General features: G+C 40.6%; 1 long non-coding RNA gene across 1 annotated transcript in view; it reads left to right on the forward strand.

Annotated features, from left to right (window-relative positions):
• The window catches only part of LOC121819974 (uncharacterized), a 193,011-nt gene extending 191,144 nt beyond the window's left edge, over positions 1 to 1,867 (forward strand). Inside the window, exon 5 of the long non-coding RNA XR_009601210.1 lies at positions 1,649 to 1,867. This is a non-coding gene — a long non-coding RNA (uncharacterized LOC121819974). The remainder of the gene's footprint in view (positions 1 to 1,648) is intronic.
• The last annotated feature ends 14,011 nt before the right edge of the window (positions 1,868 to 15,878 follow it).

Genomic DNA, 15,878 nt, shown 5'->3' on the forward strand with positions numbered 1-15,878 from the left:
CTTGCAGTCCAAGGGACTCTCAAGAGTCTTCTCCAACGCCACAGTTCAAAAGCATCAATTCTTCGGCACTCAGCCTTCTTCACAGTCCAACTCTCACATCCATACATGACCACAGGAAAAACCATAGCCTTGACTAGACGGACCTTAGTCGGCAAAGTAATGTCTCTGCTTTTGAATATGCTCTCTAGGTTGGTCACAACTTTTCTTCCAAGGAGTATGCATCTTTTAATTTCATGGCTGCAGTCACCATCTGCAGAACAGTAACACTTAGATTTTATTTTTCTCAAAGCACTTCCACATTTACAAAGAAATGTCAATTTATGCCCTGAAAAGTTGAACACAAGGCATGAATCTTTTTAATCTTTTTTATTTATCAGAGACTATCAGCTAGATATGAAAAAATTAGTCTTATCATGATGTACTGAGATCTAGCTATATCTGTTTAAAAATTCAAATTTAATGAAATTTTGATATAAGAGACTGATGTTTCCCTTACTGCTTCATTTCACTCTGACACATACTGAAAATATTTAGGCTTTCTGAAAGAGATGCTGTGAAAAGTGTAATGGATGAAATTGTTGAGATTGTTCATTATAGATGTACTAATGCTATGAGCCAACCATTCCTCCATGTCTAGAACCTTGAAAGAGACAGAATACAATGGATTTAACCAATCTAATGTTCTTTGCTAATACTCATTGTTTGAGTGGTGGAAGAGTTTTACAAAGATTTTTTTCTTGGAGCAAAAGGAATATTTGCCAAATGGTCGATAATCAAAGACATAAAATGTCAGTGTGATTTATATTTTCTCACTCACATTACACTGCACATGCGCATACTAAATTTGAAGTTCAAAATAAAGGAGAAGTTTAGTTTTGATCTAGCTGGATAGGCACAGTTGAAATCAAAACTGTGACTAAAATTAGGATTTAAGTCAACTATAATAATTTTATATCTTTTTTCCTAATATGAATCAATTACAGAAGATTTTAATTGTAGTCAACAGTGTTGTATAAGTTGACTAGGAAAAACTATAAGAAAAATTTGGATATTTTGCTGATATTAATAAATTCAGAGTTGCTTTTCAGTTAATATAATATTCTTTTGAATTTGTGTCAATAAGACTGAGATGACCCAAAATTAGTGAATTTATCTAACTTGAACAAAAATATTTTGAAACTGGTATGATTTTGCTCCAAAGTCAAATCACTTCTCCTAACAAAAAAATAAGCAATAATTTGCTCAATGTGGATACAAATATTGAAAGAAAATTATTTTTAATATTTAGTTAACTTATTGGGAAACCATTAAGTTTGTTTGGAACACCTTTGTTATATGACTACTTTTAATGATATATTTTATAAAATCTCAATACAGACCTAGTATTTCTGATGAAAATATTGTGTTCAAATTGAGATGTACTATAAATGTAAAATACAAACTGGATTTTTAAGACAATATGAAAAAGAATGTAAAGTGTCTTATTTTTTATTACATGTTGAAATAATAGTTTAGGTATATTGGGTTAAATAAAATATATTATCAAGAGTAATTTCTCTCACTTCTTTTTACCTTTTAAATGTGGGCACTGGACAACTTAAAATCATGTATTTGGCTTACATTATCCATTTTTCTTTTTTATTCCCAGGATATTTGTATATGAAACTTCTCCATGAAAGCAGGGATCATCTTTGCCCTTTTATTTCTTTTCCACTGCTGAATCCTTGGTATTAGAACGGTGCTTTACCGCACGGAAGGTATTCAGGCAAATGTTTGCTAAATGAGTGAAAAATTTTGCATATATAAATTTTTTTTCCTGTAAAAGATTTTTTTTGTCATAAACATCTTATACAAGTTGATGTGTCAGTGTGTGCATGTGTATTTTATTTATATCCTTAGAATAAATTCCAAGATCATTGTGTAAAAGGGCGTGGACCATTTTATAACTTGTTAAACATTGCCAGGTTAATCTCAGAAAATACTGAACCCATTTACAATGCCATCAACATTGTAAATTGGTTCAGGGTATCGGTTTCCCAATGCCAACTCTTAAAGGCATTTAGAATGATTAACAATTGGGCTAGTTATTTATGTCTCTGAAACTCAGTTTCTTTAAACTGTAAAATGGAGATAATGATATAAGTTTGAAAATTGAGCGAGTGAATGCATAGGCAAATACACAGTATTTGCCACGTGTGAAGTTGGTATTAAATGTATGATTCCCATATAAAAAAATTGGAGTATCATAGTGCTCTCTTATAGTAGTAATGCATCTCTGCTGGGGACGTAAACTGCCAGGTGAGGTGGGAGCTAGCTCCTTTGGGTACCAGATAGAAGACCTCAGAATCACATGAGTGGTAACTGCTTCAGCTGGTAGAGTTAGATGTTTGGGAGAAGGAAATAATCTCATATTTTTGTACACTTGATTCTCTAGCTGCAAAGGTTTATTTAAAATCATGTTGAAAGCTGACATCTCATATATGCCTCACTTCCCTGATAGCTCAGTTGGTAAAGAATCCACTTGTAATGCAGGAGACCCCCGGTTAGATTCCTGGGTTGGGAAGATCCACTGGAGAAGGGATAGGTTACCCACTCCAGTATTCTTGGGCTTCCCCTGTGGCTCAGCTGGTAAAGAATCCACCTGCAATGCAGGAGACCTAGGTTTGATCCTTGGGTTGGGAAGATCCCCTGGAGAAGGGAAAGGCTAATCCCTCCAGTATTCTGGCCTGGAGAATTCCATGGACTGTAGATCACAAAGAGTCAGACATGACTGAACGACTTTCACTTTCATATATGCCTAAGGACTCCATCCCAGGAATATTATAATTTCAAAATGAAGATTTCATTTTATTTATTATTAATTTTTTATTACCTAGCAAACAAAGTTCTAAATAAAAACCCCTTGGGGTGATGATTTGACAAATTCCAAAATGGGATGGGGGTGAGTGAGGATCCATAATGGGTTTAGAGGAGCACTAAGAGAAACAGCTTGTCAGCTGCCCCACATCTGTGTTCTATTCTTTAGACTCAGGAGCACCTAGATCTCCTAGGTCCAATAGAGTAGTCACTGGCTTACATGTGCCTGTTGAGCACTTGAAATGTAACTTTATAAATAACCAATGTGAAGAAAATGTAAAATGTCTCATGCTGCTGCTGCTAAGTCATGTCAGTCGTGTCCGACTCTGTGTGACCCCATAGATGGCAGCCCACCAGGCTCCCCCGTCCCTGGGATTCTCCAGGCAAGAACACTGGAGTGGGTTGCCATTTCCTTCTCCAATGCGTGAAAGTGAAAAGTGAAAGTGAAGTTGCGCAGTCGTGTCCGACTCTTCGCGACCTCTTGGACTGCAGCCCACCAGGGTCCTCCGTCCATGGAATTTTCCAGGCAAGAGTACTGGAGTGGGTTGCCATTGCCTTCTCCAAGTCTCATGAGTGGTGTTTAAATATGATTACATGTTGATACAATATTTTGGATGTCTTCAATTAAATAAAACATATCATTAAGATTAAGTTAGCCTGTTTCTTTCTCCTTTTCCAATGTGGCTACTAGAAAACTAACAAATACATATGTGGCTCACAATATATTTCTGTTAGACAGTGCAGGTTCAGAACCCTACATCTGCCTACAGCACTCCCAGCAACCTGCTGCTGCTGCTGCTGCTGCTGCTGCTGCTGCTGCTGCTGCTGAGTCGCTTCAGTCGTGGCCTGCTAGAACCATTTAAATACTTTCAAAGATACATGGACAGCTTTGATTAGCTCTAACCTTGGAATTCACAGCCAGCAAATGAAGCAGCAAGTGTTTGCCCTAGACAAGGATCTGTGAAGCTGACTGGAAACTGTTAAAAGGCCAGAAAGTCAGACCAGAACCTCACCTCAGTTAACACCAGTAAAATTCCAGAATTTTCCTGTACAGTTAACACCAGTAAAATTCCAGAATTTTCCTGTACATTTTTAATTAAAATGGACTATTAATGAGCCCAGAAGTCTGACACTAACACTCGAGAGAAAAAACTTTTTGTATTGTTTTTCAAGTCCAAAAACACAAAGCTGTAATAAACTAATAGTATAGTTCTTCTATGAAGAAATAAAATGAAACTATTTAGATTAGAAATCATGTCAGTGTGAGTCCTCTAGGAAGCAGGGGCCAAGATGAACTAGAACTTGTAAGAGATTTCTTGAGACAAATGGCCTGTGAAGAAGAAAGAGGGGAGATGGCAGGGAGAGTCTTCAGACCATAATGCAAGTCTGACACCTGTGAAAGGAGAGAGGGAAAAAGAATTGGGCAGAAAGAGCCTCAGACATCAGTGCGGTTCAGCCAGGCCAGGAGGAACCCCAGAGCTCAGAGGCTGCCTATTGGAGACAGCTTGTGTCAAGCAGGATGGGACAGAATTGGACCCCCACCGCTGTGCTCAGCCACTGGCTGGGAGCAGCCTGGGGGACACCAGCGGGGAGGTGGGTCTAAAGGGAACTAACTGGGGTTACCAGGCATCTTTACTCCCCTTGGCAGGTCCACCTGAGGGAGAGCTGAGAGGTACACTGATCTTCAACATCAGATACTGTGCTGATTCAAAGTTAAAATTACAAGCTTAGGTGTTCTTGTAGTCTATCCCATATGTTTCAGTGAAGAAAAGCCCTGATAACTTCCTTTAGAAAGAGGGCACTTCTGCATAGTGATGCCTTGGGTGAGGACCAGAGTTTGGATACCAGATACTATTGGTTTTAGCTTTGCATACTCAAGATATTAATTTCTTGCAGCCTCAATTTCCCCATCTGTAACACTGTTGTGAATTATAATGTGTACCTTGTGGGGTTGTTGTGACTATTTTAAAAGGATACCATGTTAGGGAGATTTTTACAAAAGTTGTTTGGCCACTTCATTCATATATTGTTGGTCCCACCTACTGGAAATCAAGTTACAAGGGCTAAAGACATAAAAACAAGTAATATCATGTTGAATTTTATTGGCAATACTTGCCTCAAAAATTGTTATCTATGAAAAGTCAGTTGAAACATTCTAACTGATCCAAGTGGCACACCCATCAGGAATTTCTTACAACTCTTTCATCTTAGAACACTTCCCCAGATATTCCCAAGGAGAGATCCAGTTCTTCACTCCAGTCTCTGCTTGAATGTTACCTCCCAGGCCTTCCCTCACCCCTCACCCCAAATAGCAGCTCCATCACCATTTGTCCTTTACATTGCTTTGTTCTCCTTTTCAGTGCGTGCTGGTTCCTGACATGATACTGTATTGTTAATTAGCTTATTATTGTCTTCTCCTCTAGAACATGAGCTTCATGGGGTCAAGAACTTTGTTTCATTTGCTGTTATATCCCTGGAATGTTGCCTGGCATATAGTACGTAATTGATTTTCTTGATTGGATGAAATTCACATGTGGTTTCCTAAAGGAATGAGAAAGCAGATGAATTTGAAATGATGATGATATCTTTCATGAAAATCCAGGTCTCCTTAAATGGTGAGGGGAAGAGAAAGAGGCTTGCAGAGCACAGCTGTCCGTGCAGATCACCTTGGACAGGTTCAGCCTCCTCTTTGGTCAGACCTTTTACCAGAGTTGCTAGTAAGGAGCAAATGGGCAGGCTCAGCACTTATTTTTCTTATTCAATTTCTCTAGAGAAGGTGGGCAAGCTGTTTTTTTTTTTTTTCTTTCCCCCATCAAACTCATTGAAATCAGATGGGAAAAGAAAACTGAACAAGAGTTCTTCCTGGTCTGCCAAATGGACGCTCAGTCTTTGGAGGATCAAGAATGGTTCTGCCTAGTGTGAGCTGTTCCTATAAGTCATGAGTCGTAACTGCAGTATAGAGAAGGCAATTGGCGTCTAGAAAGCAATTGTTCTGCATCAGCCTAACATTGGCTGACACCAGGAAGGTCTAGGCAGTTATCTCTGTTTGTTGGGTCTGTCCAGCAGCAGAGGGGCCATGAGGGAGGGAGGTAAGGAGAACTGTTTATCCTGAGAAGTGTTCCAGCCCTGGTGGTGTCCCTCTGTGCCATGATGAAGGGGGTCCCTGGACTGAGTGCAGCAGGTTCAGACTGAAGGAACTTCATGGCCCTTTTTGATTTACAGACTCCATGAATTTGAGTCTCTCCTGAGATAACAGACTGTTTACTCAGGTGATCAACAGAGAGAACAAGAGAAATGAGTCACTTAGCAGCTAGACAAAAGGCAATAAATGTTTGAAGGGCAACTTGCTTTGGGCTAATCCAAGAAATAGTATGTGGATCACCCTTAGTTTTCACCTTCCTATGATTAATATATCATTCCTGGGAGAGCCCCCAGAATTCCAGGGATTCCCACAATCGAGGAAAAGACTGCCAAATAGAGAGTCCCATCTGAGAGGAACAAAGGGCAGAGCTGAAATTCCAGCAGTCTGTCCCTTAAAGGTTAGTGCCTCCTGCTCCTGTTCATGGAGAAAGAAGTCAGTCTCCACTCATTCATGAGCTCAGGTTTAATTCTCGTAATATTGTGGTCAATAGACAGAGCACAGAGCTGGGAGACATAAGACCCAGGTTCTAGTCCCAGGTTCACCTCTAACTCTCTTTGTGACCTTGGTCAAGTTGAGCTCTCTGGGCCTTAAACTATTTCCCATAAAATAAGAAAATAGAGTTAAATTGTTTGTAAGGATAAAAAAATTTTTTTTTCTTCCAGGGCTTATGTTTTGTGAACATGTGATGGGTGGATTCAAACAGGGCTGGGTTGTAACTTCCTTTTAGAGCTCTCTCTGAAAGGCAGCTTAGCATTTGGCACTGGGAGTCGGGAAAAACACCAGAAGCATCCTCGAGATGTGACAGACCTAGAAGCTGCCTGCCCTGTCCCCGTCCCAGGGCTTGGGAGTGGCCCTTCCGTTTCCAGGAGGAGAGCCCTCACAGAAGAGGGCAGGCGGCCTGGTGGCGATGGAGTGTGGCTGTTGTCAGCTGGTCTCCCCTCTCCCACCCCCACTGACCTGGGAGTGGTGAGTCACACTTTATTACCGCCAGAGCCTGGCAGTGGCCCTGCACAACTTCTTGAGCTTGTCAACACCCAGGATAGAATAATTCATCAGAGTCCCATTTTTAGCCGAGAGTGAAAAATGAAGTCACCAGAAGATGCCAATTAGGGATGCAGATGGGAGGCGAGAGTTTGTTGAAGGACAGGGCTGTCTTCCTGGGGCAGCCAATCCTGACAAGTCCTCAGGGCCCTAGATCTGCAGTCCTCAGCCTCACGGTGCCTGGGGAGGAGGGCTGGAGGGAAAGGCTGCAGCTGGAGGGAGGGACCACTCTGCGTCACCCACTTTCAAGATCATATCCACCAGCAGAGGGATTTTAGCTTTGCTTTGCTCCAGGAAATAGGCACTTCTTGCTATCTTGAATAATAAAATCTCAGGGAATTAGGAGGGACACGCTGAATTCTCTAAATCCAGAGACTTTCTAGTCACTTGTTCTATTTTATTTTAGTAGCAGAGGGACAAAGAAGAAAAGGATTTATGTCCTGTATGCTCAGCTTTTTCCCCACTTTCCCGCGGCTCTGGCCTGGACTAAGTCATCTCAGAGGCTCTTCCACCTTTAGAATTTTGTAGTTCATTGCTAGGTTTGAAAATAACACATTTCAGCCAAGCTGAGCATGTGGGCAAATTGCTGATATTTTAAAGATGAAGCAGCACCATTTCAGTTAAAAAAAAAAAAAAGCAACTCAGTTTTATTACTTTTATGAGCTGTGGGATCCTGCTCAAGTCACTTAACCTCCTGCCTCTATTTCTTAAGCACATGGTAACCCACTCCAGCACTCCAGTATTCTTGCCTGGAGAATTCCGTGGACAGAGGAGCCTGGTGGGCTACAGTCCATGTGACTGCAAAGACACGACTGAATGACTAACACTTTCATTTCACTTTTCACAAAGTGGAGAAAATAGTAGAACCTACCTCACTTCTTTGGGAGGATTACGCAGGATAATACAGTTCAGGGCTTGTTTAACATGGTGCCTGTCTGTAAACTCAGGTAAGAGTGTGGCTGAGTAGAAAGCAAAAGCCCGTGGGCCAGTCCTACAGAGAGGGGGCTAGGTCTGTTGGGGAGGATCAAGTGGCCCCAGCTTGGGGAGGAATAGGTCTGGCAGGGACTGCAAACTAGGATGATGGTTTCCAGAGAAAGATAAACAAGAGGAAGTGAATCTGAGGTGGAACTGATTAACAGGTGGCTGGCCTAGAATCACAGGAAGATAATGACCTCTGCCTTTAAGATTATCGCAGGCCAGTCGTGCAGAGGGCCTTCCCTCATTCAGAGACCAGTGCACAGAGGCTGTAGCTCCATCAAACAGTATTTCACGGTTGACAGTCATCTGTGTCTGTGATTCACCTGGCCTTCGCCACAACCTTGTGCACTGAGAGAGGTCACATCTCCATTTTGCCAGTGAGGAAACTGAGTTTCAGCAAAGGGGACTTGCTCCAGGAGGCGGCTGGCAGTGAGGAGCCAGGAGAGGCAGCCAGGGCCAACTCAAGCTACAGTTTCCAGAGCCTTCTCCTGCCTTGTTTTTGTTGTCGGTGGTGGTGGTGGTGGTGGGAGGAAGATAGTGGGAGGGTAGATTTCAGGTCCCAGTTCTGGTCCTCCCCCTGAATGACTTGTGTAGTCTTTCTCGGGCAAGATGCTAAATCTCTGCTTTTCCTCATTTATAAAGTGGGACAGTAATGCTGACTTTCCTATTCTTGACATCAGTTTGCCAGAAATGACTCAGGGCTCAGTTCTAGGCTTTCTTTTCTCAAAATGACCAGCTTCTCCAGCTTCTCATTCACACCTACCACATCTTATTACTCAAGCACAGACCGAAAGTCTATACTTGCGTTCATTTCCTGCTTGAAAGACTCTTGTTAGCTCTAGGTCTATACTGTCAACTGCCAGTCCAGCTTTCACACTTGGATCTCTCAGGCATCTCAGAATGGAATTTCATCCCTTCCCCCAGCCGAACCTCCTCTCTCCCCAGATGCCCCTTGTCTGATGTCCCCAAGTCCGTAAATGGCACCACCACCCACTCAGTTATTCATGTTGAAATTGCTCACTCCCAATTTATATTTTTCTCTTCCTTGATTTCCACATTTCCTCATTTTCCAAGTTCTGTGGATTTGAACTCCTAAATATTGCTCGAATCCACCCATTTCTATCTCCTTTCCTTTCTAACCACCTCACCTTTAGTCAAATCTGTTCAAGTCACCTTCTTACTTAACCTACACTTCTGAAACATCCTCCAGGAGATTTCTCTGGATTTACTCCTGCACACTTATCATATTACACACAATTAACCATCTTAACCATTTCTCAGTATACAGTTTAGTAATAAGTCTATTCACATTGTTGTACAATCTCTAGAACTTGATCATCTTGCAAAACCAAAACTCTGTATCATTAAACAATTCCCCTTTCTCCTTAGCCCCTGGCAACCACTATTGTACTTTTTGTACCTATGAGTTTGACTATTCTTTGTATCTCATAGAAGTGGAATTAAACAATATTTAACTTTTTATTTTTATTTATCTTTGTGAATGGCTTATTTCACCTGGCATAATACCCTCAAGGTTAATCCATGTCATAGCATGTGTCAGAATTTCCTTCCTTTTTGAGGCAGAAAAACATTCCATTGTGTGAATACACCATATATTTTTTTTCTAAGCCATTCATCTGATGGGTATTTGGGTTGTCTTCATCTTTTGGCTATTGTGAATAATGCTGCTATGAACATGAATGTACAAATATTTCCTTGAGATGCTGCTTTCAATTCTTTGGGGTGTTTACCTGGAATTGGAATTGCTTAATCATATGGTAGTTCTATTTTTAATGCCTGAGGAACCATTGTACTGTTTTAAAATAGCAGCTATACCACTTTACATTCCCACCAACAGTGCACAAAGGTCACAATTTCTCCACATCCTCCCAACACTTATTTTTTGACAGCAGTCATGCTAATAGGTGAGAATTGGTATTTCATTGTGGTTTTGATTGCATTTCTCTACTAATTAAAGATGTTGAGTATCTTTTCATATACTTATTGGCCATTTGTATATTTTTTGGTTGGGAAATATCTATTCAAGCCCTTTGCCCATTTTTAGGTTGGGATTTCCCTTGTTGTTGAATTGTTGGCATTCTAGAAGTCAAGATCTAGCCTTAACACAATTCAACCTGAGTTGCCCATAGTTCTTAAAAACTGAACCTGCACACCAGAGAAGTCTTGGGACTAAGGTAGTGTTTTCTTTTTCTTTGTTTGGTTTTTAAAATCTTTTAGACATTAATTTTTTAAAAAAGTTTTATTGAGGTATTATTGTCATACAATAAAACTGCATATATTTTAAGGGTGAAACTTTGGCATGAGTATACACCCTGAAACCATTACCACAATGAAAAAATGAACATTCTTATCACCTCCAAAAGTTTCCTTTGTGATCCTTCCTCCCTATCTGCCCAGCCCAGGTCTCTATTCTCAAGCAACTACTGATCCAATTTCTATCACTACATATTAGTTTATGTTTCTAGAATTTTATATACATGGAATATACAGTGAGTACTCTTTAGTCTGTCTTAGTTCTTCCAGAATTCTTATTTTGAGACATCCATGTAGTTGCATCAATAGTTTGTTTATTTTTATTGTTGGGCAATATTTCATTGTGTTGATGAACACATTCTTTTATGATGAACATTTGAATTTCTATTTTTTGGCTACTACAAAAAACTCCTATGAACATTGCTATATAAGCCATTGTATAGACACATATTTCCTTTTCTCTAAGGTAAATTTCTAGAAGTATAATGGCTGGATTATATGGTAGGTGTATGTTAAACTTTTTAAGAAACTGCCATAGTGTTTGCCAAAGTGGTTGCACCATTTTGCATTTCTACCAGGGGTATGTGGAGGGCTCTAGTTTCTTCATGTTCTTGTGAAACTTGGTATAGCTAGTCTTCTTAAATTTGAACCATTCCAGTTGGTGTATGTAGTAGTATCTGATGGTGATTTTAATTTGTATATCCCCATGACTAATGATATTGGGCATTTTTATGTGTTTATTTGCCATCTGTATATCTTCTTTGATGAAATATCTGTTTAACTCTTTTGCCCATTTAAAGACTTGGGTTGTTTGTGTCCTTATTGCTGAATTTTGAGAGTTCTCTGTATATTCTAGATACAAGTCCTTTACCAGTTACATGCTTTGCAAGGCCTCCTCCCATGCTTTTGGCTTCTCTTTTCATTCTCTTACCACTGTCTTTTAAAGAGCAGAAGTTTTTCTTTTAATGTTGATCGGCTTGCTTTGCTTATGTTTAGTGCTTCTGGCATTATATGCTATCCTTTGAAATCTTTTCCTCTAACCTCAGGTGATGAAGACTTTATTCTATGCTTTCTTCTACAAGTTTTATTGTTTTAGGTTTTACATTTAGGTCTATGATCCATTTTATTTAATTTTTGTATATGGTATGAACTATGGACTCAAATTTATTTTATTTATATCTAGTTAATTTCCCTGGTGGCTCAGACAGTAAAGTGTCTGCCTGCCATGCAGGAGACCTGGGTTCTATCCCCGGATTGGGAAGATCCCCTGGAGAAGGAAATGGCAACACACTCCAGTACTCTTGCCTGGAAAATCCCATGGATGGAGGAGCCTGGTAGGCTATAGTCCATGGGGTCGCAAAGAGTAAGACACGACTGAGTGACTTCACTAATTAATTTTCTCAACATAGTTTGTTGAAAAGGCTATTATTTCTTCACTATATTGCCTTGAGCCTTTGTTAAAATCACTTGTCCATACATGTGTGGGTTAATCTCTGAACTCTGTTCTGTTCCAGTGATCTATTCTGTCTATCTTTATGATAATACCACACTGTCTTGACTGCTAGAGCTTTGTAATAATTTTTGAAATCAGGTAGTGTTAGCCACTTAATTTTGTTCTTCTTCAGATTTGTTTTGATTAGTCTATGTCCTTTAGAACCAGTTTGTTAATCTATTTAAAGTAGCCATCTGGAATTTTGATTATAATAGATTTGAATCTATAGATCAATTTGAAGAAAATTGACATCATATACATATGGGCTTCCCAGGTGGCGTTAGTGGTAAAGAACTGCCTGCCAGTGCAGGAGATGTAAGAGCTACGGTTTTGATGTCTGGGTTGGGAAGATCCCCTGGAGGAGAGCTTGGCAACCCACTCCAGTATTCTTTCCTGGAGAATTCTGTGGACAGAGGAGCCTGTTGGGCTACAGTCCCTGAGATTGCAAAGAGTTGGACACGGCTGAAGCAACTTAGCAAACAGCACACATATACATATATATAGATCAGTATGGAAATTCGGACACAACTGTGAGGCTAATACTTTCACTTTTTTTCACTTTTTCATAGCACTGTATATATTGTTAAGATGTCTATTTTCTTCAAATTGATATATCTATATATATCTTTAGTCCCTCTTTTTCAGCCTTATTACTCCTTTCCAGATTCCAGGTGTAGCTCAGATGGTGGCTCCGCCTAGAATATGCTACCCTGAGTCACCAGGAGCTCTGACAAAGAAAGAAAAGGAAACGAGGAACAAGTTAAAAGAAAAAAACCCTAAAATTGAAAGCCAGCTGGGAATAAGTATGTGTCACAAATGTGGTGGAGAGGTTGATAGCCTCGAACTTTAAACTGTTTCTATTTGATTAAAAAAAAAAAACTAGAATATCAATATAGGAAAATGGGTATGGGACGTGAACAGACAGTTCACGGATAGGGAAATGAAAATGGTTTGTAAATGTATGGGGACATGTTTGGCTTTACCAGTAATCACAGAAATGCAGTCATGACAATAAAATGCTCTCTGCCCCTGCCGCACTGTGCAAGATTAGCACTGTAACCGTACTCAAGGCTGGTGAGGGTGTGGGGGGAGCACTGCGCCCACACTCTTCAGGAAAGCAATCTGGCAACAGGCTTTGCAAAGCCTTGAAATATTCATACTCTTTACCTAGTAATTCCTCTACCAGAAATCTTTTAGCGAAATAATCAGAAATGCAGACAAAGATGTATGGGCACAGATGTTAATCACAGCATTATTTATTATTAACAAAGCAACCTCAATTCCCAGGGCTGTGGCATGGTGTTCAGATGATAGTACATTCAAACAATACAGTCCCAGGCAGTTACTTAAAAATGATGTTAACTAAGCAGTTTTAATGATCTAGGAAGATTTTTTTTAACATAAACTTTTAAAAATTCAAAATTGTATATTCAGTATGATCTCAACTATATTACCTTTGCAAGGAAAAAAAAAAGTCCATAAGATAATTTTAAAAGTTTTAATAGATTTTCTTTGGCTGGTGTGATTTGGGATGGTGGTTATTATCTTTATACATTTTTGAAGTACATACATTGAAAGGCACACATATTAGCCTCACAAATTTGATAGTGACTAACATATCACAGCGTTGACTCACTGGAAAAGACTCTGATGCTGGGAGAGATTGGGGGCAGGAGGAGAAGGGGACGACCGAGGATGAGATGGCTGGATGGCATCACTGTCTCGATGGACGTGAGCCTGAGTGAACTCTGGGAGTTGGTGATGGACAGGGAGGCCTGGCGTGCTGCGATTCACGGGGTCACAAAGAGTTGGACACGACTGAGTGACTGAACTGAACTGAACTGAATATTAGAGCAAAAGTATTACTTAGAGATAAAGAGAGGTATTCATAATGGTAAAAGCATCAGTATAACCAGAAAATGTCATAACTATGTAGCAGGCAACATAGCTCCAAAGTATGTAAAGCAAAAATTAATGAAAATTAAGATAGATATAGAAAACTCACAATTATAATACTACTTTTTATCATGTATATTTCAGCATAAATAAAACAGCGGGAAAAAGTAATGATATAAAAATTTGAACTATACAATTGAGGTGACCTAATTGACATAGAACACTGTGCCTAGCAATGACAGAATTCAGTTCTTTTCAAGCACATATAAAATATTTATTAACATGGACCACCCTTTGACTGTGTGGACCACAATAAACTGTGGAAAATTCTTCAAGAGATGGGAATACCAGACCACCTGACCTGCCTCTTGAGAAACCTGTATGCAGGTCAGGAAGCAACAGTTAGAACTGGACATGAAACAACAGACTGGTTCCAAATAGGAAAAGGAGGATGTCAAGGCTGTATATTGTCACCCTGCTTATTTAACTTATATGCAGAGTACATCATGAGAAACACTGAGCTGGAGGAAGCACAAGCTGGAATCAAGATTTCTGGGAGAAATATCAATAACCTCAGATATGCAGATGACACCACCCTTATGGCAGAAAGTGAAGAGGAACTAAAAAGCCTCTTGATGAAAGTGAAAGAGGAGAGTGAAAAAGTTGGCTTAAAGCTCAACATTCAGAAAACGAAGATCATGGCATCTGGTCCCATCACTTCATGGGAAATAGATGGGAAACAGTGGAAACAGTGTTCGACTTTATTTTGAGGGGCTCCCAAATCACTGCAGATGGTGATTGCAGCCATGGAATTAAAAGATGCTTCCTCCTTGGAAGGAAAGTTATGACCAATCTAGATAGCATATTGAAAAGCAGAGATATTACTTTGCCAACAAAGGTCCATCTAGTCAAGGCTATGGTTTTTCCAGTGGTCATGTATGGATGTGAGAGTTGAACTGTGAAGAAAGCTGAGCGCCGAAAAATGGATGCTTTTGAACTGTAGTGTTGGAGAAGACTGTTGAGAGTCCCTTGGACTGCAAGGAGATCCAGCCAGTCCATTCTGAAGGAGATCAGTCCTGGGTGTTCATAGGAAGGACTGATGCTGAAGGTGAAACTCCAATACTTTGGCTACCTCATGCGAAGAGTTGACTCGTTGGAAAAGACTCTGATGCTGGGAGGGATTGGGGGCAGGAGGAAAAGGGGACAACAGAGGATGAAATGGCTGGATGGCATCACCGACTCAATGGACATGAGTTTGAGTGAACACCGGGAGTTGGTGATGGACAGGGAGGCCTGGCCTGCTGTGATTCATGGGGTCACAAAGAGTCGGACATGACTGAGCGACTGAACTGAACTGAACAGAACATTTCACACTCCTCTTACTGCACAGAATGTCTCCATCTTTTTGTAAAGTTCCTTGGTGACCCTGTCTGTCACTGTCCTTCCTGCAAGAGGTGACTTCAATTTCTTCTTTTCCTCCTTAGGGATGTTTTGCTTGTTCTAGAACCTCACATAAATGGGCTCATAAAGTACACTCTTCTGTGTCTGGCTTCTTTTGCTCAGCATTATCTGTATGAGTTTTATCCTTCTTTTAATTTTCTAAATTTTGCATATTGCACTTGCCCTATTCTAAGAATTTTAAAAAATAAATTTTATGAAAGCAGGGCTCTCATTCTTTGTCTGCCCATGTCTGGTCTGCATCCACTCACGTGAAGCTTTGTCCATCAAGCCCTTCACCCTCCAGTCTCATTGACCTCCCCCTCCTGAGCTTCTGTGCAGCTTGGGGGCTGTGCTCCTGACCCTGACACCTCACTGTTTTCTCCTCTTAAGTGTCACTGTAGGAGAACAGTTCTGGGGGCGCCTTGGTGACCCTGCAGGTAGCCACAGAGGCCATGCAGACAGGGCTAGACCTGCAGTGGATTGAGTCCTGGCAGAATGCCTTGTGAGCCTTCCAGTGCCGGAGAGCGCCGGACTATGAGGAGCTGCCACAAGGCGCTTCTCACTTGCTCCCCTCTCAGGAGACACTTCTTATCTCCTCCGGGGTTCTAGGAGGAACAAGGCTCCTCAGCAGCAGGTGCCCAGGCTTCTGCTCCCTGTTTGTTTTGGTGTCACCTGGCGCCTGGGCCGCAGGGAGCTGGCTCCTCTGGGTGCTCTTCCTTACACTGTCTGTGTAAATAATAACCTGTCTGAATTTAAAAG

This window comes from Ovis aries, chromosome 7 (genome assembly GCF_016772045.2).
Source record: "Ovis aries strain OAR_USU_Benz2616 breed Rambouillet chromosome 7, ARS-UI_Ramb_v3.0, whole genome shotgun sequence".
Classification (NCBI taxonomy): domain Eukaryota; kingdom Metazoa; phylum Chordata; class Mammalia; order Artiodactyla; family Bovidae; genus Ovis; species Ovis aries.